At 50.6% G+C, this 23,416-nt stretch overlaps 1 long non-coding RNA gene across 1 annotated transcript in view; it reads left to right on the forward strand.

Moving 5' to 3' along the window:
* LOC140387452 (uncharacterized) overlaps window positions 1-3,139 on the forward strand; it is a 52,816-nt gene extending 49,677 nt beyond the window's left edge. Inside the window, exon 3 of the long non-coding RNA XR_011933873.1 lies at window positions 1,358-3,139. This is a non-coding gene — a long non-coding RNA (uncharacterized lncRNA). The remainder of the gene's footprint in view (window positions 1-1,357) is intronic.
* The last annotated feature ends 20,277 nt before the right edge of the window (window positions 3,140-23,416 follow it).

Below are 23,416 nucleotides of genomic sequence, written 5' to 3' on the forward strand. Positions count from 1 at the left end.
GCTCACCCCAGTCCAACGCCGGCAGCTCCACATCTTGCATTGTAATGAGGGCGACATTATACACTTAGAGTCGATTGCAGGCAGGAGTTGGAACAATAAGAGTCTGTGGTCTGTTGGAATAATGTTTGAGCTACCTCCATGTCGGAATTAGGTTTTTGATTTAATTTGATTATCAGGATAGTTTGGGATGCCGGGGAAAACTGGGTTCCAGCTGATGCAGGAGCTGATGGTCCCTACTCAGTGGGTTAATTTGTTAAGAGCTGATTCTACAGAAATACAAGCAAATTCGGGGTGGGCAACACAGGCCCTGCTCAGACATGGAATCTCAGATGGTCATCATCTCAATCGTCCTGAGTGCTCATATTCAGGGATCAAATCAGCCAAAGGGACAAGAAAGGAGGTTCGGCCAAAATATATCCAGGTGATGGGAGGCTCTCACTGACACATCTTACGTTAACAATTGTATTTGGGCAAATTGATAGGGCATCATGGTAGCACAGTGGTTAGCACTGTCGTTTCACAGTGCCAGGGTCCCAAGTTTCTTTCCCGGAATTGTCTGTGCGGAGTCTGCACGTTTTCCCCGTGCCTGCGTGGGTTTCCTCCGGATGCTCCAATTTCCTCCCACAAGTACCAAAAGACGTGCTGTTAGTGTAGCCACCTAAATTGGCCAGCTTCCGATTTAAAATGGCGAACGGCAAAGGCTGATGGGAAAGTCAGCCAACATAGACAGAAACCAGCAGCTGCAGGTTTGCTGTGCATATACCTCTGAAAAGGCCAGACAACATCGATACCAGCGACCATCAGCATAACAAAGTAGCAGTCATCTGCATATGATGAGCAATCCCCAGGAACAATAAGTAACATTTTGGACACACAAAGCAAAGCCAGACTCCTCGGTGCCAGCAGGAGCCAACACAAAGGAGGTGAACGAGCACCTCAGACCGCCCATCGATCAGGGAACCGCTCCAGCATTGGAGAAAATCGAACCAAGCGATTGGAACAAAGTCCAATCACTTGGGACCAGGTACAGGGCCCGCCCCGAAAGGCGGGAAGCCCCTGGGGACTATAAGAATTGAGCCCCAAGTTCAAATCGCTCTCTCTTCACCTCTGCGTCCTGCCCGGGTCACCCAGCAACACAAACCAACATTGACCGTGACCGGTGCAGTGACCTCCGACAAATTCAACGCTCGCTACGAGATACCATCCTTTACCAAGATGGCGCCGGAGCGAGGCGACTCTCTGCGAGCTCTCACAAACAGATCCACTTTTTACTTAACTTATACTCGTTCTAATCTTTTAAAATTTAATTCTAAACCTAACATTATTACTAACCTCTCTCTTTTATCCTCTCTTGCAGGCTTGAACATCCTCCGAGGCCCTTGGAGACCTTTTGACCCGACCCGACCTGACCTCCGCGACCTGGAAGAAGATTGGGCCCAAACCGGAAGTGAAGCCCCGACCTCGATTTGGAGCCGACAAGGACCTCGGAGCTCCAAATCCGGCCTAACTACCGACGTCAGCCCCCGGATCGCCTGGCCCAGTCCCCGGAGCTCCCGACCCGACCCCCGACGGCAAGACCCGGCCCAACGCGACCCCGAGAGACCCGCCCAGCGACCCGACCCCGAGAGACCCGCCCAGCGACCCGACCTACCTGGTGATGGAAGAAAGAAAAATCCACGTGGAGGCTCGACCGGGCCTACTTCAAGATCCGACCCCAGGAGCGCCCAGGGAAGGAACAGACCATGGGACTCAGCCCAACCTGCCTCAGGAAGCCCTTGCCCACGACCCAGGACCCCCGAAACGGCGGAGACCCCGTGCGAGGACCCGAACGCGCTGCAAGGTATTCCCGCGCCCGCAGAACGCCGGGACCCATCCGGACCGCAAACATGTCCCCCTAGCAACCCCTCTACCTCAACCAGTGCCCGGGACCCTGCCAGACGCGACCCCAGATACGTAAACAGTGCCCTGGTTCCCGCCAGCGCCCTGGACCCCGCCAGACGCAACCACCTACCGTCCACAAGAGCTGACATCGGCCATCGGATCCCAGGATCATCCAGCAGCAGCCGCCAACCGAGGAAGTGAGGGAAACATGGCGGTCTGCAGGTTAGACTGAAGCAACACGGTTTCAAGACCCCTCTCCCCAGCATACTCCTGGCAAACGTCCAAGCGATCGAAAACAAGCTGGATGAACTTAACGCCAGACTTACCTCTCAGAGGGAAGTAAGAGACTGCTGTGTGCTCTGTTTCACAGAGACATGGCTCACCCCTGCCTCACCGGACTGTGCCATACAACCTGAAGGCTTCTCAATTCACCGGGCGGACCGCACGGCATCATCAGGCAAAGCGAAGGGCGGAGGGGTTTGCGTCCTCAACAATCTCTGATAGCGACAACAATCTCTCCCTCAATGCCAGCAAAACTAAAGAGCTGGTAATTGACTTCAGGAAGCAAAGTACTGTACACACCCCTGTCAGAATCAACGGGGCCGAGGTGGAGATGGTTAGCAATTTCAAATTCCTAGGGGTGCACATCTCCAAAAATCTGTCCTGGTCCACCCACGTCGACGCTACCACCAGAAAGCACAACAGCGCCTATACATCCTCAGGAAACTAAGGAAATTTGGCATGTCCACATTGACTCTTACCAACTTTTACAGATGCACCATTGAAAGCATCCTATCTGGCTGCATCACAGCCTGGTATGGCAACTGCTCGGCCCAGGGCCGCAAGAAACTTCAGATAGTCGTGAACACCGCCCAGTCCATCACACGAACCTGCCTCCCATCCATTGACTCCATCTACACCCCCCGCTGCCTGGGGAAAGTGGGCAGTATAATCAAAGATCCCTCCCACCCGGCTTACTCACTCTTCCAACTTCTTCCATCGGGCAGGAGATACAGAAGTCTGAGAACACGCACGAACAGACTCAAAAACAGCTTCTTCCCCACTGTCACCAGACTCCTAAATGACCCTCTTATGGACTGATTTCATTAACACTACACCCTGTATGCTTCATCCGATGCCAGTGCTTTTGTAGTTACATTGTATATGTTGTGATGCCCTATTATGTATTTTCTTTTATTCCCTTTTCTTCTCATGTACTTAATGATCTGTTGAGCAGCTCGCAGAAAAATACTTTTCACTGTACATCGGTAGACTTGACAATAAACAAATCCAATCCAATCCAATCCAATTTGTTAAGAATATCTGGTTCATTGTGCATATTAATAGTTTAGAGGTGATGTTTAGTTCTGGGAAGATTATTATTGTCAAGCTAAGATAATCAAAATGCTGGGCTTCAGAGATTACCATAATACCTAAAAGCAAATGGCAACACGAAGGTTATCCATATTAGTTTAATAGAGCCAGAATAGAAGAGATGGAACCATAAACAGCAAATTGGATTACTTCGGTCGAGACCGAGAGAAATGGACCGGGATTCTCCGATATCACGGCCAAGTGTAGATGCCGGCGTCAAAACTGGCGCGAGCGACGGCAGCGTCAACAGGCCCAGTAATTCTCCTGTTCTTCGGGGGCTAGAACAGCGCCGGAGAGCTGTGCGCTGTTCCGGCGCTGAAAGCCGACCCTGCACGGCCAGCGCAGGTCCACGCATGCGCGCGATGGGCGTCTCTGCGCCAGCGCGGAGCAACATGTCGTGACCGAACAGCGGAGCCGAACTGAAGGAGGAAGGCCCCGCCCAGATCGTTGCCGCCCGCCGATTGGAAGCCCCTGATCGCGGGCCTGGACCCCGTGGAGGCCCCCCCGGAGTCAGACCCCCCACCCCCTGCTCCCCACCAGGACGTCCACCTTGGCTGCAGGTCCTGGCTCCCGCCGGGTGGTATCAGGTTTGAACCACGCAGTGGCTCTCGGCGGAACTCGATGGGAGTTCGGCCCATCACCCGCGGAGAATCGCCGTGGGGGCCTATTTCAGCGGACCCCGACTGGCGGCTCGGTGACCGGGCGATTGGGGCCGATTCTCCACCCAGTGTGGGATCGGGGAATCCCAACCATGATGTCTACATTGCTTGTAAAAACTGCAGTTAAGAGAGATGTTTTGCCTTTGCTAACGTTTCTCAAATGCATTCAGTGAACCCTGAAAGGCTACGCCATCAGGAAGATGAGCGTTGCTTAAGAAGGTTCTCTGGTTTCAATTTATCTGTGTGCTTGCTTGGGGGGGTTCATTGCAGTTTGGACCTCACATGGTTTGCAGCTGAGAGAAGCCCTGGGAACTGTTAACAGACTCCAGGTAGTTGGGTCTCAGAAATGTCCTCGGGAGCTAAGAAGGAAGCTACCTGCCAGGCAGGTAGAGCTCAGAGAAGTCCTGGGAGTCATTTATAGCTTGGTGCAGCCAGAAGACTGGAATTTACAGAAATCCAGGGGCAGTGTCAGCTAATGAAGCTAGTGCTGTGCAAAAGAGTTTCAAGTGTGCTGATAATTAGAGGCAGAAATGCAAATTTGTCAATCCAGTGAAACAATGGCCAGGATTTTCCAGCTACAGAGTGGTGGGACCTGCTGCGAAAGGATCGGTCAAAGGTCCATTGACTTTCAGTGGGACCAGATTATTCCAGTGCCAGGTGCGGCTGGAAAATCTTGTCCGCCATCTCAGGAGGAGAGCTTCAACATCAGGAGGTGAGCAGTCATTAGTCAGTCTGTGTCGGAGCAGTGTTTGAGGAAGTTCAGCAGCTAGACATTCGACAGTGAAGAGTTGAAACAAAGTTTTAAGGAGACATTGTGACACACAGCGGTCACTGACATCTGGGTCACATCTGCCTTGGTTCGCATCTGCCACAGTTTACCTGTTAGTTCATACTTACCTGATGGTAATTCTGAATAATATTTTTTACTTTCTTTTTAAATTTAGAGTACCCAATTCATTTTTTCCAATTAAGGGGCAATTTAGCGTGGCTAATCCACCTACCCTGCACATCTTTGGGTTGTGGGGGCGAAACCCAGGCATACAAGGGGAGAATGTGCAAACTCCAAAAGGACAGTGACCCGTGGCTGGGATCGAACCTGGGTCCTTGGCGCCGTGAGGCAACAGTGCTAACCACTGCGCCACCGTGCCGCCCAATTCTGAATATCGGAGTCTAAGATAGATATTGTGAATTGTTTTACTTTTTTGACTTTGAATCGTAAAAGTTTATTTTGTTTGTTTAAAACCATAGGATCTTGTGGCTTTATTCTCTTAGTAAGTACCTGGGATATCAAACTTTGCCAACTTTAAACAAAAAGTTACCGATCGCTAACCGGACAGTAGGTTTAACTGGATCACAATTTTGACCCCAGGTCACTTCTGTTCCCAATATTTTTTAACGGACTGTCTCTGCTGTATGTCTCCTCTAATTTCTCAAATAATGAGAACTGATCTACACCCCGCACATCATAGATTATCATAGAATTTACAGTGCAGAAGGAGGCCATTCGGCCCATCGAGTCTGCACTAGCTCTTGGAAAGAGCACCCTACCCAAGGTCAACACCTTCACCCTATCCCCATAACCCAGTAACCCCACCCAACACTAAGGGCAATTTTGGACACTAAGGGCAATTTATCATGGCCAATCCACCTAACCTGCACATCTTTGAACTGTGGGAGGAAACCGGAGCACCTGGAGGAAACCCACGCACACACGGGGAGGACGTGCAGACTCCGCACAGACAGTGACCCAAGCCGGAATCGAACCTGGGACCCTGGAGCTGTGAAGCAATTGTGCTATCCACAATGCTACCGTGCTGCCCAACCTTCATGCTCCCCATTTGCTGATTATTGGCCCAGTCAAAACTGATTCTTAGATAAGACGACAGCTTCCCCCTGCCAATGTGAAGCCCAACAAGACACATGTTGCTGCTCTTGTGTGTGCAACAATCACAAGGGCCCCATCCTATTTTCTCATCAATCTCTATGTGCCAAAGATATCAAAGAAGACACAAATTGCACAGAAACATTTCTTTATTAAGACTTGTGACTATATAACTCACAGCATTTTGAAATCAGGATGTACGAGTACGCTGTTATCTAGTTCAACAAACGCACCCTCTATTTAACATTAATAAACCTTGGGGGGGGGGGGTCACGTGATGTGAGTGCAGGAACGATCATGTTTCAATGAGCTCCAGCTCTGATCATTCTTTAATCCATCGATTTTACTCTGCCTGCACACTTCATATTCGTTTTTTTCTGGGTTACATGGCGTGCACTGTGTTCCTGCAAGTTCTTGACTGGAGGTGCTGTGAGGAAGAGCCGAGGTAAAATGTGAAAACCCTTATTTCTCCATGGCTGTCGGGGTGAACTGGTGGGTCCCAGCTGGAAGAGGCACAGTTGCTGCTGAGCGGGATGTCACCTTGGTGGTGCTGCATGCATCGGATGGTGGCCGCCATCGCAGTTGTCGTTTCAGCTGGTGATTTTGGCCTGCGGTGTAGGTCATTATGGGTGACATGGTAGCACAGTGGTTAGCACTGTTGCTCCACAGCACCAGGGACCCTGGTTCCATTCCCGGCTTGGGCCACTGTCTGTGTGGAGTCTGCACGCTCTCTCCATGTCTGCGTGAGTTTCCTCCAGGCGCTTCCGTTTCCTCACACAAGTCCCGAAAGGCGTGATTGTCAGGTGAATTGTGTTGTGTTATGCTTCTTCATGCAGCATAAGCTGCTTCCTTGATGTGTACTCTGACAAAGGAAGGTTCAGACTTGAAATGAAAAATGCTTATTGTCACAAGTAGGCTTCAAATGAAGTTACTTTGAAAAGCCCCTAGTCGCTACATTCAGGCGCCTGTTTGGGGAGGCTGGTACGGGAATTGAACCGTACTGCCAGCCTGCCTTGGTCTGCTTTAAAAGCCAGCAATTTAGCTCAGTGTGCTAAACACATTTATTGAACAGTTAACAATTCTCCTACTTGAGTTCGACTCTCATCTTGCTATTGTAACTCAGTCTAACTAACCAGTCTGCTCTAAGCCATGCGGTGGGTGTGATGCTTCTGATCTGCCCCTGTCCTACTCTCTGAGTGTTGCCTTTGGAAAGAGAGAAAGAGCATGTGTGCCCTGTCCTTTTATATGGGTTGCCCCCTTGTGGTAGTGTCAGCTCTGGATGTCTTGACTGCCCATTGGTCGTGTCCTATTCTATGTGTTCATTAGCTGTATGTCTGCATGTCATGATGTCTCTGGTGCTCCCTCTAGTGTTTACTTAGTCTTAGTGGATTTACAGTGATGCATATCACCACAAATTGGACTTTCTGAATTCTCCTTCAGTGTACCCAAACAGGCGCCGGAATGGGGCGACGAGGGAATTTTCACAGTGACATCATTGCAGTGTTAACGTAAGCTGACTTGTGACAAAAGATAATAATAATTATTATAAAGCTCACTTTGAAGAATTGCGGGGTACTTTTTTGGGAGCAGCAGAGTTGCATGAGAAGCTCCTTGCACTCGAAAGAGCTTTTTTCCTTGGGGAGGACTCACCTTTGTGTTGTCAAAATCCTACTGCATGCTGTGTTGTTTATCCTGTCTGGTTCAGGAGATGGGGGACCGGGTGCAATGTTCCCCGGAGCTCGGTCCCTGCCAAGAAGTGGGAGGCCAGTTCCCCATTGAGCTCGAAAGGTGCTGCCATACTTTGGTAATTATGATTTGGAGGCTGGGCGCAGCAGATTCGAAGAAGGACAATCTATCCTGTCTCTGAGGCCAGGAGTCGGTCTGGCCCGCCAATCACTTGTACTTTGTTGTCCTGTTCTCGATGCCTGTTATGAGGCGATGGGAGTGACCGAGCCCATTGAGGCTTTCCCCTTGGCCAGGGCCCAGGTTGTGGACCGTCTGGGTGTCAGAGAGATGGCATGGCAGAAGCGATGGTGTCCCATGCTTCAATCGCTGGAATCCTTGATGTTGGGCGGGATTCTCCTGCAGCTGGCCGGATGGCCCGACGCCGGCGCCAAGAGCGGCGCAAAGCCTCCGCACTTCCGGGGGCTAGGCCGGCGGCGGAGGGGTTGGTGCCGCACCAACCGGTGGCGAAGGGCCGGCGCGAGTTGGCGCATGCGAAGACCCGCCGGCATGGTGCCGTGCATGCGCAGACCGGCCGGCGTGTTTCCTGCACATGCGCAGGGGGGTTCTCCAGCCATGGCGGAGCCCTACAGAGGCCGGCGCAGAGGAAAGGGTGCCCCCACGGCACAGGCCCGCCCGTAGATTGGTGGGCCCCGATCGCAGGCCAGGCCACCGTGGGGACCCCCCCGGGACCGGATCCCCCCCCTCCCACCGAGGACTCACCTAGCTAGCCTACAAGCCAGGTCCCGCCATGATGGACCATGTCCATTTCACGCCGGCGGGACTGGCCAGGAAACGATGGTGCTTGTCCCATTGGGGCCTGGAGTATTGCCGTGGGGGGGCTGCTGCTAATGGCCCCCAAAAACCAGCGCCGGAGAATACAGCAGCCGGCGTTGGAGAGGGATTCACGTCGCCGCCCCGGGGATTTTCCGACCCAGCGGGGGTCAGACAATCCGCCCTCAATCTATCTTTTCTCTATCTGGAATGATTTTGGTTCTGTCTCGGGCCTGGATTGTGGTTTTGTTTTTGGAAGCATGAATGAAAATGAAATGAATCTGCTCTTGGCTTCCACATGGGTGAAGATGGGTTTGGCATCCAAAGAAAGGAGGCTGCGATGGGTCGGTGGTGTATTTGGCGCTGCTGGAGTCAAGGGGGATGTATGTTGGTGCGCACCCTACCATGGCACGGAAAACCCATCCTGTTTTTTCAAGGTAATTGCAGGCCTGAGGGAGTAGGGGGGTGGGGAAGGGTGTGCACCATTTTGTCATGTTTTTATGACTTCATCCTGTCTCTCCCTCGGTCTCTTGTGGCGGTATAGGACTGCATAATCCTATCTAATAATTATATGGAACCGATTATGGATGCACTCATGTATGTGAAGCCGTTTTCTTTTCTTCTTCCGACTTTCGGGGATATATTATTTTGTAACTTTGTTGAGTAACACTTTAAAATGTAAAATCTCAATAAATATACTTTTTTTTCTTAAACTTTAGAGTACCCAATTCATTTTTTCCAATTAAGGGACAATTTAGCGTGGCCAATCCACCTACCCATGAAAACACGGGGAGAATGTGCAATCTCCACACGGACAGAGACCCAGGGCCGGGATTGAACCTGGGACCTTGGCTCCGTGAGGCAGCAATGCTAACCACTCTGCCACCGTGCTGTCTTATACTTTAAAACAAAACCTTAACAACTAGAATGTTTTTCATTCTGGCCACTGAAGGAAACCTGCGTGATGAGAAAATGCTCACAAGGTTCAACCGAATACCAATCAATGAGCCAATACACCGGTTAGTTAGTTCAAAGTCAATGATACTTTATTTACACACAGTATGATTTACTCATGCACAATAACACTACAGGCTAAACTATGTCTATCACTAACACCTATACTTAACTTCGGGTGCCCACATAGGTCAGAGGAACAGTGGCCGTTGTTCGGATCTGAGTCTGTTGGGTTCGAAGAGGTAACAGGAGTACAGCTAAGGTCGTCCGTCTGGTAGCGAGCGTTGAACTTGAACTTACTTGCTTCTGGTGGTGCAGGTGGAAGGGTCTCTCCGCTTGAGAGCCAAATCCAAGAGACTGAACCTTTGGCGGGGGTTTCTTCTTATACTTCGCTTTTCGCGCACATTTAGGCGGGCCTTAAACTTGGTCCCAATTAATTGGGCAGCTTCTCGATCACTGCCATCGATCTGAGCCAATAAAGGGGCGGGTGTCTTGATGGCTGGGCGTGTCCTAAGTTGGCGTTGGCCTTGCTTTGTTTGTATCTTCTTGCTGGGGTAGTGGCGCCAGACTGTCTGGGACAGGATCGGCTACATGAGCACTAGTTCTTTGTTTCCCGGAGTGTTGCTCTTATTAGCCTTAGTTTTATTAGCTCTAATTATGTCACCTTTGCTCACGAGTCGCCAGGTATCTTTCTGACACCGCCACGTGGTTCAAGCTCTAGTTATGATTAATAAGACAGCACACCGCTTAGTAAGATTGAAATCAACGGTCATTTATTATGTACAGCAATAAATACTTACACAATAATCCTACTTTCTATATCACTACCTACCACTACTGGCCAATACTTAACTTTTGGGAATGGCCCACCAGGTCAGGGAAATGAATGGTTTATCGAATTGGGTCTGGCCTGCGGGATTCAAAAGGCTGATACAGGTCGATGGCTAGGAGTCTCTATCGAGTAGCGATCGCTGGAGTCAAACTTACGGTTGCTGGTCGATGGTTCTTGCGAAGGTTGCGAGCAGGAGAAGAAGAGAGAGAAGGGTCGATCTGAACTTGGCCCCTATCTTTATAGGTCCTAGGGGCCTCCCGCCTCTTGGGGCGGACCTTGACCCTGGTCCCAAGTGATTGGACTTGTTCCCAATCACTGGGTTCGATAGGCTCCAATAATGGGGCGATTCCTTGATCGGGGGGTGGTCGTTCACCTGTCTTTGTCTTGGCCACTGCTGGCGCCGAGAGGTCTGGCCCGGCATTCAATTGCTAATATGTTGCAATTGTTCCCGGGGATAGCCGATTAAACTGCAGATGTCTGGGTTGATGTGCTGCTAATGGTGGCAGGTATCGATCTGGGCCGACTTCCCCAGAGCCGAATACGCTATTCTGTCTGCAGCTGTCCGTTTGTGCCCTGTTGGCTGCTTTTCCCATCAGCCTTTTCGGTTAGCCATTTTACATCGGGTTTTGGCCAAATTAATCGGGAATCAGCCATTTTAGGCGGCTACAATCCCTACTTGTGATCCTAACGCGAAGCGTGAAGGATCACCTAAATTTTGGTCTTTCTGTTCCCTGACCGGGGGGGACTCCTCCTACATGGCCACTACTCTGACCCTAGCTATGCACAAAAATTTTACCTAAACAATTCTAAGGGCGCTAGGTCAGACAGGGGCATGCATCTACAAAATAAAAACTTGGAACCTCTAATTTTACCTAAATACACTATACTCACCAAACATTGCATTATTCTATCTTCCTCAAACATACAACAACAATCATAACATTCAATATACTCTTTCTTGGCTTGGCAGTCAAGCTCAGGATCATACATTTTTTTGTTAATGGGGGTTTTGTACATTTTTTTATTTGCAGAAAAACGCAAGTGCATGTTCTTTATTATTGTATTATAGGTCGCGGGGGTCGGGGGTCTGGTCATACCCGAATATAGGGGATAGGATCCGATATACCGGGGTTCGAGCGCGGTACGCTCTCCTTCTCCATTTGCGGCGGCGCATAGTCTGCACTGCACAGCAGAGTATCGCCAACGCTAACAGTGCTTCAATCACGTAAGACAGGGAGTACCAAGTTATGAACCTGGCGCACCAGGAAGATGCAGTGCCGCTGGTGACTGGGCTTTGGGTACTGCGGGGCAGTGAAACATTAACGGCAGGGGGGTTTGGAGTAATGGGGTCTGCGTTCCCGCGCAACCAAATGTCCAAAAGGAAGATTTTGATCACGATGAAAGAAGTCCTCATGGCTGTCCTCTTTCCTTTTCCTTCTTGTGTTCTTTTGTTTTCTCCGGTCCTGGAGCTTCTGGAGTTTTGTGAAAACAAGCATAGTATCTGTAACGACCTTGGTATAATATCCGGTATGTTAGTGTGTCTGTCCTTTTTGGGGCAAATTATACCCTGATAATTGGTCACTATGTGTGACTCCCTCATTTTTTTTTCAAAACAAATTTTAGGACACGGCACACTTCCCAGTGAGGGACCAGTGCTGATTTACCATCCCAATGTTCTAGGATGTAAATAGCATATGGCAGCAACCTAAAGGTCGCCCAAAAAAAAAACTTTTTTGAAATGAAATGTCAAATGAGGTGCGTATGGGCCGTGACGGGTAAGATTTGGATGGAGTCCCCGGGTAGGATGGCTACCAATGCTGTATCTCCCCTAGCCGAGCGTGTTTGACCAACGGGGGGGTCCCCAGGCAGGGCGGGTCTCACGCCGTTTCTCCACTGCTTGAGCAACCGACAAGAACGGGCAAAAATACATCATGGTGAGGTTGCTGCTGTGATTCTACCCTCAAATCAGAACGGGCGTCTGACGAGAAGCTAGTTTCTCTGAACGAGCATGTGGTCTGTTGACCAGGTATCTGTGGACAAGTTAGTTCCATTGAACAAGCGTCTGGTCTGTTGACCAGGTATCTGTGGACAAGGTGGTACCGCTGAACAAGCGTCTGGCCGCGGTGGGTGTCTGTGGGAAAGAGCTCAAAAGTTTCAGGTGAATGTGTGTGTGACAGTGAGAAACATTCTCCTGTCGGACGAACAACACTTAAACAAACATACGAACAACATAAAACATCCTGCAGGTTCCATCAGGAAGGACAACACTTCTCCCAAGTGTCTCCTTTAAATCATCATGTGGACACCTCAGTTCTCTGTTGCGAACAGGGTCGCAAAGGGGTTGGCGGATTGGGGGTCCAACTCGAGGTCGTCCCCTTCTCCCGGGTGGCAAACTCTGGAGTGAATTAATGTTGAGAGGGCTGCGTGGTGTGAGTTGGGGTTGCTTTTGTCGTTTCGGACGAGTCTGTAGGAGTTGTCCCGGTGCCAATGGGTTTCGTCGAGTTGTGTGGGGACAAAGTCGGGGTCGTCCGTGTGGTTTGGTGGTCGGTGGTGTGGTTTGTTTAGGAAAGTGATCATGAAGGGATCACTGGAGTCGAAATCGGAGTCGCTGGGTGTGGGTCCGGGTGTATGGGGATAGTAGGGAGGCGTGCTGTGGCTATCGTCAGGGTCACAGTCGCTGTCTCTGCTGCTGCAGTCTGTGGGCGTTCCGGGGCGGAGTGTAGATGTTGGGGGTGGAGTCGGGGGCGAGTCCGTGTCTGGGCTGGACGTGGTGGGGGTTGGTCTGGTTGCGTTGGCTGTGGGTGGGCTTTGGTCTGTTGCGTCAAGCATGACGTGGTGGGCGCGGTTTGATTGGGCTCCATAAGCCTTTAACTGGTTTATGTGAAACCACGCAGTCTTACCATTTGGGTGTTTGATTTTATATACCGATGGGCTTACTTTATCCGTAACGAAGTACGGACCCGAGTGTTTTGGAGTCAGAAATGTGCTGGGGTTATACACAGACAACATCACTTGTTGTCCTATATCATACTCCGTTGCATGTACTGCCTTATCAAAACAGGCCTTGCTCTGTCTCCTTTTGGTGCCCAATTTAACAGCGGCTGCTAACTGAGCCGTTTTTAAATTCGCAACTAATTGCTCAATGGCTTTCTCGTGGGTGAGGGCCGTAACTTCAGGGCTGGTCAGGTCGAAACCTAACAAGTACTCTGTCCCTTTCATGGGGCGTCCGGTCATGAGGGTGTGTGGGGTGTAACCTGTGGAGGTGGAAACAGTGTTACGCAAAAACATCAGCGCAAAGGGGAGGACAGAATCCCAAGTGGTGTTGTTTTGCTGGACCATTTTTCACAGGGTGGTTTTTAGGGTCCGATTCATGCGCTCCACTATACCACTCGACTGTGGGTGGTACGCAATGTGAAATTTTTGGGTTATGCCAAATATCGTGTGGACATTCTGCATGACCCTTCCCGTAAAGTGAGAACCTTGGTCCGATTCAATACTGCGGGGGAGTCCCCATCTTGTAAAGATGTGGTGGGTTAGGATTTTGGCTGTGGTTTACGCGGTGTTGGCGCGGGCTGGAAATGCTTCCACCCACTTTGTAAAAGTGCCTATGACCACCAGAACATATTTATAGCCAGTCCTGCAAAGGGGCAATGGACCTATAAAATCGATCTGGAGGTTAGTCCAGGGGCCGTTAACGGGTCGGGTGTGGCTGAGTTGTGCCTTTTTGGCATATCTATCTGGGTTGTTCTGTGCGCAGTTGAGGCAATTCTCAACGTAATGGGATACATCGTCCTTGAGACTTGGCCACCAACAAAACTGTTTGAGGTGGGCTGCGGTGGGATCGATTCCCTGGTGTCCATGACCATCATGGAATAAACAGATTAATTGGTTCCTATCCTGCTCAGGAACTACATAAAGGGTGTCCTTTAACACCACACCGTCATGTGTGGTTATTGTATTTCTGTACCTCTCGTATGAGGCTGGAAACTTCCCTTTCACGATCTCAGTGAGAGCGCTATCCTGCTTCTGGGCCTCTACTAGATCTAGTCTGCGTGACCTGAACTGCACTCACTGGCGCACTCGCTGGGGCGCTTTTGGGGGGCTTCCAAAAGTACCCATGCCTGGATCGCAGCTGCCTTAGCCAGTGCGTCGGCTTTTACATTTCCAGGGGGGGAAGAACGATGGTGGCTGTGGACTTTTATAATGCCAAAAGTCCTGTTCTTGGCTTTTTGCAAAATATGGCGGAGTAATGGGGCTGAGGGGAGGGGTTTCCCATCTGCGGAAACAAATCCTCTTGTTTCCCAGAGGGGCAGAAATTCGGTGAGGCTGTTGCAGACGTATAGGCTGTCTGAATATATGTCTGCTGGGCTGGGGAAGGAATCTGGGTGCTCTATAATGTAGGCGATGGCTGCAAGCTCTGCTGCCTGCGCGCCAAAGTGTCCGGGTAATTTTCATGCGATTTCCTCGAGGGCGCGTCCCTGCGTGTCCTCCACATAAATCCCATAACCTGTTATGCGTTGCCCATCCAGGACTGTGGAAGATCCATCCACATAGATCCTGATGGGATCACACGTGTCCGGGTGAGGGGGGCTCTGAGATGGAGTGGCTAGTTTTCTGGGGGGTGTTTTAGCTATAAAGGGGCCTGTATTATGTTGTGGAGAGATGATTTCACACTCATGGAGGGTTCCGGGGTACTGTAAATTGTCCGCTAAGCATGTGTGAGTCTTGGTCCGTTTGACTGTTATGTCCCGTCCTTGCAAGAGAAGGGTCCACCTAGCAGCGCGGATTTGGCTGACGGTACCGTCTTTAAGTCGTCCGTCTAGTAAAAGTTGGGTGGGGGTGTGCTCGGTCAAAATGGTGATGGGGTTCAGTCGGTAATGTATGAAAAGTACTGGACTGCCCAGAAAACTGTGAGCAGGTGCCTCTCACAGGCTGAAAATCCCTGCTCCACAGCATCTAAAATTCGGGAGGCATAAGCCACGGGTCTTAGCTGGTCGTGCCGTTCCTGCAGGAGCACGGCTGAAAGGGTGCGGTCTGTGGTCGCTACCTCTATGGCGTAAGGGGAAAGCGGGCCTGGAACTTGTAGTGCGGGGGCGGCTATGAGCACCTGATTTAATGATTCCACAGCATCCGTCTGCTGCGGAAGCCATTCCCAGGGGGCTCCTTTCTTTAAGAGGTCTGAGAGGGGCGCTGCCTTGCTGGCGAAACCGTCAATGTGGTTTCGGCAGTAGCCAACCAGTCCTACAAACGACCGGAGATCTGAAACATTTTGGGGAAGGGGCAATTTAGCGATCGAGTCAATTATTTTGTGCACGATCTCGCGTTTGCCGTGTGTGATAATAGTACCCAAATATACCACTTTCTCTTCCAATATCTGGGCCTTTTTGGGGTTGACTTTACATCCAATGGAATGTAGTAATTCCAGGAGTTTGGACAAAAGCTCAATGTGCTCTTCCTTCGTGTCTGTCTGCGGTAGTAGATCATCTACATACTGTACCAGGCATTCGGGGCGAGAAAATTTCGCTCGTCCATTTGCCAGCTGTCGGTGGAAAATGGAGGGGGAGTTGTGGAAGCCTTGTGGCAGGCATGTCCACGTGTACTGCTGCACTCTGAAAGTGAAGGCAAATTTATACTGGCACGCCTTTGCCAATGGAATGGACCAGAATCCATTACTGACGTCCAAAACCGTGAAATATCGGGCATGGAGTCCCTGTTTGAGCATGGTCTCGGGACTTGTTGCAACGGTGGGGGCTGCTACGGGGTGACTTTATTGAGTTCCCGATAATCAATGGTCAAGCGCCATGATCCGTCGGGTTTCCTCACTGGCCAAATCGGGGCATTATTAGTTGAGGCTACCGATCTTAGGACGCCCTGCTCTAATAAGCTTTCTATAACCTTTAGGATTTCTCCCTCTGCTTCTAGGGGGAATCCGTCCTGCTTTTGGGGTCTAGGGTCCGGTCCTGTTATTTGTACGGAGCCAGTCATCCGTCCACAGTCGTGCTTGTGGGTCACGAATGCTGTCCTGTTCTTTTGCAGGACTGCCCGACCCACAGAACGTAGGAGGAGGCACCCTTGCAGAAATGCAAGGGTGCCCACACATTGGGCGGTCCGTGCTGAGTGTGGTGGGGTTGAACCAAAACTCGCCTACTGCGCTAATTTTGTTCATATAGTCCCCAATGTTGAACGTTGCGGCGGCTTTAGCGGATTTCGCCATCTTCCAGACACACTGGTTGACTGGATCGAAAGAGAGGTGGTGGGAATTCATGAAGTCGATTCCCAAAATGTGTTCTGCTGTTTGGGGCAGGTCGACTAAGACTACGGGGTGTTTTGTGTTAATGGTTCCGATTTGGATGGGTACAGGGGTTGTGATATGTCCCTGTTGTGAATGGCCTGTGAAGCCGCTGAGGGTGATAGTGGCTGTAGTGGGCCACGTGTCCTTACCAAGGGTGGAGGAATTTAAGGTGGTGTGGGACCCTCCTGTGTCCCAGAGAAGCTCGATCGGCTGTCCCCGAATTTTCGCTGCGACTACGGGTCGTCCTGACCTATCCCAAAGGGTATCGCAGACCCAACTGGGGGAGCCTGTACACCGTCAGTCCGTTCCGGTCAAGTCTGTCTGATCCGACCGGGCGCTAACGCTATGTATGGGCTCTGCCTTTTTCTTAGGGAGAGTGCCTCTCTGTTGGGCTCTCTGTGTTTTTTTAGGGGCATTGCATTCTTTGGCAAAATGTCCCAACTGTCCGCAGTTGTAGCATTCTTGCGGTTTTGCTGGGGGGGTGCTCTTTCCCTCGTTTACCCAGGCGGGGTTGTGGAGAGTGGTTCTTACTGCCTGCATGTCTGCGGCGGCTTGCTTTTCCTCGGGGGTTTTAGCGGCAGGTTTATTGTGAGCAGACTGTTCCCAAACGCGGGACAATCTTTTTACCACCCACTTGTCATTATGAGCCTCCTTCAAGGGGTCATAATTACTACAGACATTCTGTCCTGCTTCGGTGGCATGGGAGATAAGGGTGTGGGGCCATTTGGCCATATTGTCTGAGGACAAATGGACACGGAATACGTTTCCGAAAACGGCTTCAAAGTGAATCCACAAGCGTCCTGCGAACGCTGTGGGGTGTTCAGACTTCTTCTGTCTGCACTCATTTAGGCCATCCACGGGGTCACCCCGGTTATACCCGATCGCATCCAGGATCGCGGTATGCATTTCTGCAACGGTGCCTCCTCCTATGTTCTGTGGGTCAGGGAGGGCTGCTACCGATGGGTCTAAGCTTAGGACCATGAGCTTTACCTGCTCTTTCTCATCCAGGCCGTATAAGGTCACCTGGTGTTTGACGGTGGCAAAGAAATGGTGTGGGTCTGATGTGGGGAGGAACGGTGTGCTTTTCGCACACGCATCCCGTAATTAGGTCACTGTGAGGGGGGTGGAATATAGGAATTCCGCCTCGTCTGCCGTGGCTGTGCGGTGGGTTGTTACAGGGTTCGTGGGAGCCTGAACTACCTGCTGAGTGGGGGGTGGGGGTGCTCTCCTCCTTTGGGGCTTTCCCTGCGCACATGTTCCCTGAACATATCTCTGCGCTGTCTCCTGCAATTCTTCCCAATCAGGGCCGTCTTCCTGTTCTAAACTTTCCCCAAGGTTTCTTGGAATCCCTTTTGGACAGAAAGCAGTGATTGCAGGTCTGCAATTTGCTTTCGGCACTTCGCATGGTCTATGGTACTCTGCCTTTGTTCCGTGGTTGCAGCGTGGAGCGCTCTCAAGGCTGCCTTGAGATCACTATATCACTTCTGTAGCGTCTCCACTTGCTTCTCTGTCTCTATCTTTACCAGGACTGCACGCTGCGTGTCCTGATAAGCCTTCTCATACTGGGACTGGAAACTACTCAAATGCGCCAGACAAGACTGGTGACCCCGTTTGGCGTCAGCCACCTCTTCGTCCTTTGCCGCTAATTTCCTTTTCAATTCCAGGTTCTCTTTCTCAACCTCGCATACATCGATTTTACTCATACGATGTATGCCTTCTATTTCTTTCCGGAGCGTCCTGATGACCTCCTTTGTGCCTCGCAATTGTGCCAGACAGGACGCAATTGCCATCGGCTTGCGCGCTTTTGCTCAGCTCTTATGGATTTCTCTCATGTTCTCCCACCAAGTATGCCCTATACTTCTGGGACCTGAGTCGTCATTATTGCAGAAATCATTCCACACGGGCCATCCTTTGCCCTGTAGAAATTTCTGAATTTCCACTTCCCAAATGGGACACTGTCCATCTTTAATGCTGCTGATCGCTGCGACCGCAAATTCTTCGGGATTCATGAGGCGTTGCATTGCCTGCATGGCCATCTCTCTTATCTGCTTGCTTTGTTCGAATTCGTAGATGCGGGTACGGCTTGCGCTAATTTCCGAAAATACTGACTTCCGACAGTTTTGACGCAACAAAATCTATCAGTTTTACCTTATAACCCTGTTAGTTACGCATGCATACACACACTTCCGAATTGTGAATTATTAACCAGAACCGCTTGAACACTTGTGTTTTTGTTTTGTTTCCAATTGGATTCTATTCAAATTTCTGGGGTTCTCCCGGAGTGGTTTTCCACTTCTATATCGGCAGAGTCGCCAATTTGTTACTCTTATTAGCCTTAGTTTTATTAGCTCTAATTATGTCACCTTTGCTCACGAGTCGCCAGGTATCTTTCTGATACCGCCACGTGGTTCAAGCTCGAGTTATGATTTTTTTTAAAAATAAATATTTTATTGAAAATTTTTGGTCAACCAACACACAATATGATAACAACACAAATAACAATGACCTATTTTATAAACAGAAAATGAATAAATAATAAATAACAAAAATGAAAACTAACCCTAATTGGCAACTGCCTTATCACAAGTAACACTCTCCAAAAATATAATTTAACAGTCCAATATATAATTATCTGTAGCAACGACCTATACATATTATACAGTATATATTAACAACCCTGAGAGTCCTTCTGGTTCCTCCTCCCCCCCCCCCCCCCCGATCCTGGGCTGCTGCTGCTGCCTTCTTTTTCCATTCCATCTATCTTTCTGCGAGGTATTCGACGAACGGTTGCCACCGCCTGGTGAACCCTTGAGCCGACCCCCTTAGAACAAAGTTAATCCGCTCTAGCTTTATAAACCCTGCCATGTCATTTATCCAGGTCTCCACCCCCGGGGGCTTGGCTTCTTTCCACATTAGCAATATCCTGCGCCGGGCTACTAGGGACGCAAAGGCCAAAACATCGGCCTCTCTCGCCTCCTGCACTCCCGGCTCTTGTGCAACCCCAAATATAGCCAACCCCCAGCTTGGTTCGACCCGGACCCCCACTACTTTTGAAAGCACCTTTGTCACCCCCCTCCAAAACCCCTGTAGTGCCGGGCATGACCAAAACATATGGGTATGATTCGCTGGGCTTCTCGACCACCTCGCACACCTATCCTCCACCCCAAAAAATTTACTGAGCCGTGCTCCAGTCATATGCGCCCTGTGTAATACCTTAAACTGAATCAGGCTCCTCAACACCTCCCACAAATAATCCCACTCCACTCTATCAAATGCTTTCTCGGCATCCATCGCCACTACTATCTCCGTTTCCCCCTCTGTTGGGGGCATCATCATTACCCCTAACAGCCTCCGTATATTCGTGTTCAGCTGTCTCCCCTTCACAAACCCAGTTTGGTCCTCGTGGACCACCCCCGGGACACATTCCTCTATTCTCATTGCCATTACCTTGGCCAGGATCTTGGCATCTACATTTAGGAGGGAAATAGGTCTATAGGACCCGCATTGTAGCGGGTCCTTTTCCTTCTTTAAGAGAAGCGATATCGTTGCTTCAGACATAGTCGGGGGCAGTTGTCCCCTTTCCTTTGCCTCATTAAAGGTCCTCGTCAATACCGGGGCGAGCAAGTCCACATATTTTCTATAGAATTCGACTGGGAATCCATCCGGTCCCGGGGCCTTTCCCGCCTGCATGCTCCTAATTCCTTTCACCACTTCTTCTACCTCGATCTGTGCTCCCAGTCCCACCCTTTCCTGCTCTTCCACCTTGGGAAATTCCAGCCGATCCAAAAAGCCCATCATTCTCTCCCTCCCATCCGGGGGTTGAGCTTCATATAATTTTTTATAAAATGTCTTGAACACTCCATTCACTCTCTCCGCTCCCCGCTCCATCTCTCCTTCCTCATCCCTCACTCCCCCTATTTCCCTCGCTGCTCCCCTTTTCCTCAATTGGTGTGCCAGCAACCTGCTCGCCTTCTCCCCATATTCGTACTGTACACCCTGTGCCTTCCTCCATTGTGCCTCTGCAGTGCCCGTAGTCAGCAAGTCAAATTCTACATGTAGCCTTTGCCTTTCCCTGTACAGTCCCTCCTCCGGTGCTTCCGCATATTGTCTGTCCACCCTCAAAAGTTCTTGCAGCAACCGCTCCCGTTCCTTACTCTCCTGCTTCCCTTTATGTGCCCTTATTGATATCAGCTCCCCTCTAACCACCGCCTTCCGCGCCTCCCAGACCACTCCCACCTGGACCTCCCCATTATCATTGAGTTCCAAGTACTTTTCAATGCACCCCCTCACCCTTAGACACACCCCCTCATCTGCCATTAGTCCCATGTCCATTCTCCAGGGTGGGTGCCCTCCTGTTTCCTCCCCTATCTCCAAGTCTACCCAGTGTGGAGCGTGATCCGAAATGGCTATAGCCGTATACTCCGTTCCCCTCACCTTCGGGATCAACGCCCTTCCCAGCACAAAAAAGTCTATTCGCGAGTAGACTTTATGGACATAGAGGAAAAACGAGAACTCCTTACTCCTAGGTCTGCTAAATCTCCACGGGTGTACACCTCCCATCTGCTCCATAAAATCTTTAAGTACCTTGGCTGCTGCCGGCCTCCTTCCAGTCCTGGACTTCGACCTATCCAGCCCTGGTTCCAACACCGTATTAAAATCTCCCCCCATTATCAGCTTTCCCATCTCTAGGTCCGGAATGCGTCCTAGCATCCGCCTCATAAAATTGGCATCATCCCAGTTCGGGGCATATACGTTTACCAAAACCACCGTCTCCCCCTGTAGTTTGCCACTCACCATCACGTATCTGCCCCCGTTATCCGCCACTATAGTCTTTGCCTCGAACATTACCCGCTTCCCCACTAATATAGCCACCCCCCTGTTTTTTGCATCTAGCCCCGAATGGAACACCTGCCCCACCCATCCTTTGCGTAGCCTAACCTGGTCTATCAGTTTCAGGTGCGTTTCCTGTAACATAACCACATCTGCCTTAAGTTTCTTAAGGTGTGCGAGTACCCGTGCCCTCTTTATCGGCCCGTTCAGCCCTCTCACGTTCCACGTGATCAGCCGGGTTGGGGGGCTTCCTACCCCCCCCCTTGTCGATTAGCCATCCCCTTTTTCCAGCTCCTCACCCGGTTCCCACGCAGCTGTATCTCCCCCAGGCGGTGCCCCCCTGCCCATCCCCTCCCATACCAGCTCCCCCCTCTCCCCAGCAGCAGCAACCCAGTAATTCCCCCCTCCCACCCCACCCCACCCCCCCGCTAGATCCCCCGCTAGCGTAATTACTCCCCCCATGTTGCTCCCAGAAGTCAGCAAACTCTGGTCGACCTCGGCTTCCCCCCGTGACCTCGGCTCGCACCGTGCGACGCCCCCTCCTTCCTGCTTCTCTATTCCCGCCATGCTTATCATAGCGTGGGAACCAAGCCCGCGCTTCTCCCTTGGCCCTGCCCCCAATGGCCAACGCCCCATCTCCTCCACCTCCCCTCCTCCCCCCTTCACCACCTGTGGAAGAGAGAAAAGTTACCACATCGCAGGATTAGTACATAAAACTCCTCTTTCCCCCCTCTTCGCCCCCCACATTCACCCCACCACTTTGTTCAAACGTTCTTTTTAATAACCCGCTCATTCCAGTTTTTCTTCCACAATAAAAGTCCACGCTTCATCCGCCGTCTCAAAGTAGTGGTGCCTCCCTCGATATGTGACCCACAGTCTTGCCGGTTGCAGCATTCCAAATTTTATCTTCTTTTTATGAAGCACCGCCTTGGCCCGATTAAAGCTCGCCCTCCTTCTCGCCACCTCCGCACTCCAGTCTTGATAAACGCGGATCACCGCGTTCTCCCATTTACTGCTCCGAGTTTTCTTTGCCCATCTAAGGACCATTTCTCTATCCTTAAAACGGAGGAATCTCACCACTATGGCTCTGGGAATTTCTCCTGCTCTCGGTCCTCGCGCCATCACTCGGTATGCTCCCTCCACCTCCAACGGACCCGCCGGGGCCTCCGCTCCCATTAACGAGTGCAGCAGCGTGCTCACATATGCCCCGACGTCCGCTCCCTCCGCACCTTCAGGAAGACCAAGAATCCTCAGGTTGTTCCTCCTTGCGTTGTTCTCCAGTGCCTCCAACCTTTCCACACATCGTTTCTGATGTGCCTCATGCGTCTCCGTCTTCACCACCAGGCCCTGTATGTCGTCCTCATTCTCGGCTGCCTTTGCCTTCACGACCCGAAGCTCCCGCTCCTGGGTCTTTTGTTCCTCCTTTAGCCCTTCGATCGCCTGTAGTATCGGGGCCAACAGCTCTTTCTTCATTCCCTTTTTGAGCTCTTCCACACAGCATTTCAAGAACTCTTGTTGTTCAGGGCCCCATGTTAAACTGCCACCTTCCGACGCCATCTTGGTTTTTGCTTGCCTTCCTTGCCGCTGTTCTAAAGGATCCACTGCAATCCGGCCACTTTCTCCTCCTTTTTTCATCCGTATCCAGTGGGTATTCCCTTCTGGTTTACCGCACAGTGTATTTAGCCGTCAAAATTGCCGTTGGGGCTCCTATCAAGAGCCCAAAAGTCCGTTTCACCGGGAGCTGCCGAAACGTGCGACTCAGCTGGTCATCGCCGCACCCGGAAGTCAGCTCGAGTTATGATTAATAAGACAGCACACCGCTTAGTACACCTGTGTTTCCTAACTTACAACGGTGACTACACTTCATAACGTGTTCCGACGTGTTCAGGGTTATAGAATAAAATGGGTAAATGAGTTAGAATATAGATCAGCCGTGATCTAATAGAATGGCAGATCAGGTTTGAGCGGCTGAGCAACTTGTTCCACTCTCCCCAGCAGTGTAGTTACATAAAATAAGTGCTATAATTAAGTTAAACAACAATTGTCCGTAAGCTGACAAATCTATTCACTTCTTAAAATAATTATAAACGATAGATAATTTTTAATGCAAAAGACATCAGGGAAATCATCTGGAAAATTACTGGCCAGCAATAGAGAAGCACCACATGCATAGATTTGGTTTACGTGAACCGTCTTTTAATAGCTGGTCTAAATTA

Source organism: Scyliorhinus torazame, chromosome 12 (assembly GCF_047496885.1).
Source record: "Scyliorhinus torazame isolate Kashiwa2021f chromosome 12, sScyTor2.1, whole genome shotgun sequence".
Classification (NCBI taxonomy): domain Eukaryota; kingdom Metazoa; phylum Chordata; class Chondrichthyes; order Carcharhiniformes; family Scyliorhinidae; genus Scyliorhinus; species Scyliorhinus torazame.